Below are 3,427 nucleotides of genomic sequence, written 5' to 3'. Positions count from 1 at the left end.
GCCCAAAGCCTTCCCGGAGCCCGGCGGGCCGCTCGCCGAGGGTCCCGGGCACTCAGCGGGTCCGCTCAGGGTTCACGCTGCGTCTGGACGCGTGGGGCGTTGCGACTCTTCTCCGTTCTTCTACGTATTAGAAAAATAGCAGTATTATGAATGTTGATGTGGGTGGGCGAGATTGTATGAGAGGCTCATATCCCTGCGCACGCCCTTCCACGTGTAGGGTTCAAAGTTCTCTGCCGCGTGCGGCCAAGCCTTAGCTTAGCTCTGCAAAAGTTTTACACCCCTCGTTCGCGCGGTGCCAACATCGACAGGCCCACTTTCTGCCCTCTATATTGCGGGTACTTTGCGGAGCGGACAACTCAGGCCTGAAAAAGCTGCAAATGTCACTGATAACCGGACAGAAAATATATCTGATAAGGACATGCTCGAAGTGTGGGTGTGAGCGGGAATAGGAAGTTAAGACACCAGGGAAATGCTTGACCAGAAAAGTGGCCTAACTGGACGTTCCGAATCACCTTTTATTTCTTTGCAGAAAGAATACAAGTATAGTGTGCACTTTGGAAAGTGCAGAAAATGGGGGGGGGGGATTAAATGAACATTCAGAGATAAACATTAACTTCTGACTTAGGGCCTTCCAAACATTTTACTCACTTGCATATAGGTTTATTTTAGATTTTGGTTTTACATAATCGGAGTCATCTTGTGCATAGTCTTCTGTAGACTTAATCCCTCCCACTCATTATGTAATGAACTTCGCTTCGCGTTACTTTATATTCTCTTGCATAAATTAATGGACACATAGTATTTATCATATTAATATCCTCATTTATCCATACATCAAGTTGGACCTTAGGTTTGGGTCCTTAAATATTTAGTATTTAAAATATTAGTAAGATTGGTATTAAATATTTCTTATAAATATCTTATTAATATTAAGTATTAATATTGTATAGGCAGAATAATCGCCCCCAAAGATGTTAGTATCCTAATCCCCAGGACCTGTAGTTACTTGGCAAGTGGAATTAAGATTGCGAATTAACTGATTTTAAGATAGAAAAATTATCCTGGATTATCTATTAGGCCTGATGTAATCACGATGGGCCTTCCTAATTGGAAGAGGAAGATAGATGAGAAGCAAAGACAGATCTGTGATGATGGGGACCAGCAGGTGGCATAGTGGTTAAGGCCTTGGGTTCCCTCGTGGTTGACCACAATTCTAGGCCCAGGCCCATTGAAGCCAGGTGTGTGTGCATGTGTGCATGTGTGCCAGCCCAAATCACAGCGTGGCCATCTCTCCAGACGCTCTCAGTCTCTGGTAAGTACATGCACCCTATAGCAAAAATCTCTCAAAAAAAAGATGTGATGATGAAAGAAACATCCAAGAAATGCTGTTTTTCATTTTGCTTTGTTAGTAAATTTATTTTTAACTTTATTATTTTAATAAGACATTCTGGGACCAGCAGGTGGCATGGTGGTTAAGGCGCTGGACTCCTACATGGATGACGTGGTACAAGTTCCCAGATTCTGGCGGGTTGGTTTCTTTCTTTCCCCCTCTCCCTCTGTCTCTGGTCAAATTAAAATAAATAAATAAACTTAAATAAAATAATTCTTTTTAAAAAGAATTATTTTATTTAAGTTTATTTATTTATTTTAATTTGACCAGAGAGGCACAGAGTGAGAGAGAAAGCAAGCCACCAGGTTCAGGACTTGAACCGCAGTTGGCCATGTGGGAGTCCAGTGCCCTTAACCACCATGACACTTGCCAGCCCCAAATAAATAATTATTAAAAAAAACAAAGAAATTTCATGTTGCTATAGAAAGGAAAAAGAGGACCATGAGTCAAGAAATATGGGCAGCCATTAGAAAAGACATGGAAGTGGTTTCTCCACTAGAGCTCTAATATCTCAATTTTAGCCCCCAAAACCTGGCAGACTTCTGAAACACTATGATACTATAAATTTGTGTTGTTTTAAGTCATTATGTTTATGGCAATCTGTAAACAACAATAGAAAACTAATAATGAAGATCCAATGAAGATCCCAGCACCCAACTCTGTCAATTTTTTAAAAAGTTTTAAAATTATTTGTATAGGACAGATAATAGGGAGAGAGGCACCCAACAGGGTGCTCATGCTCAGGGAGGTCCCCAAAGGTGAACTCAGACCTGTCCTGTGTGAGTCCAATTGAGTTTCTGCTGTACCCCACTGTCAGATCATACTCCCTCTCAGTTTTTCACTATGAAACACGTTAATAAACATTCTTGTAGACAAATGTGTACATTTTTTATTACTTCCTTAGGATAAATTCCTAGAGGAGGAATTGCTGAGTCAAAAGTTTTGCACATTTTGAGGTTTATAATATGAACTGCCAGTTTGTTTCTAGAGAAGTCAAACCGATTTACATTCCAGACATAAGTGTATGTAAGTACCTTTTTGCACCCTTGATAACACTGGTTTGTTTTTATGTTTTTTTTTTTTTGGTCATATTTCACTGTAATAGTCTACTCAGCGAGAAATAAGAGGACATCCAGACATAGCCAAATTTATTAGAGTTTATTGATTAAGCCGGTGGCATGTGGGGGAGAGGGGCTCATGTCTCTCAAAACCCCATGCCCCATAGTGAAAGATGAGGGATGTTTATAAAGGCAAAAAAATGTGCAATCCTGCTTGGGATGACATAATTCAGAAGGGTAAGGTGCAGTGGGTTTGAGTGGGGGAAAAGGGTAGGGGTAGGGTTTTACCCATAAAAGTAAAGCAAGCAAAAGGGCATCACAGAAGCAGACAAAGGCAAGTTTACCATCCCTGAGGGTATGTCCTATCTCTACCTAAATAAGATGGAATCTTAATGGTGTCTGTGGCTCAGAGCAAGGTCTGGAGACTGGACCTTAAGGCAACTAGAAGAAGTGGGGTTTAAAGACAATAGGAGTGTTAATTTACTCTGTTCTTAGGCACAAAGGAAAAGGCAAATTTCCAGTCATAGTAGTCAATTTATAAGATGGGATTGCCCCTGCTTCATCCCTACTTCACATTTTTCACTATTTCACACTGAAGATTTTCCATATGCTTCTTGTCCATTAGCACTTTTCTACTGGGATGGTTGTATATTTCTTCTTTATCCTTCTATATTAAGGATATTAACCGTTACTCTCATATATGTTGTGACTATTTTCCCAATTTTTAAATTTACGTTTTAATTCATTTAATTTTACAGAAGTTTTTAATAGTATGCATTCACACACACATACTTATGCATATTTCAAATCTGTTGGTTTTTCTTTTTGGCTCCAGTGCTTAAACAGGGCTCGATCACCTCAGAATCAACTAAATATGTGTCCATGTTTTCTTCTGATTCTTTGGCTATAATATTTATTCTTCAACTTTTACCTTTTACTTAACCTGAAATTTATTTTGGCACTTTACATGTAGTCGGTT

The 3,427-nt window shown here is 39.7% G+C and overlaps 1 protein-coding gene across 1 annotated transcript in view; it reads right to left on the bottom strand.

Annotated features, from left to right (window-relative positions):
- RPS27L (ribosomal protein S27 like) overlaps positions 1–114 on the bottom strand; it is a gene marked incomplete in the record, with an annotated part of 7,134 nt that extends 7,020 nt beyond the window's left edge. The window contains 1 exon segment of the mRNA XM_006141755.2: positions 20–114.
- Positions 115–3,427: the final 3,313 nt, after the last annotated feature.

The sequence above is a fragment of the Tupaia chinensis genome, unplaced genomic scaffold (assembly GCF_000334495.1).
Source record: "Tupaia chinensis unplaced genomic scaffold, TupChi_1.0 Scaffold000063_1, whole genome shotgun sequence".
NCBI classification, from domain to species: Eukaryota; Metazoa; Chordata; class Mammalia; order Scandentia; family Tupaiidae; genus Tupaia; species Tupaia belangeri.
This window is presented reverse-complemented; position numbering and strand designations above follow the sequence as displayed.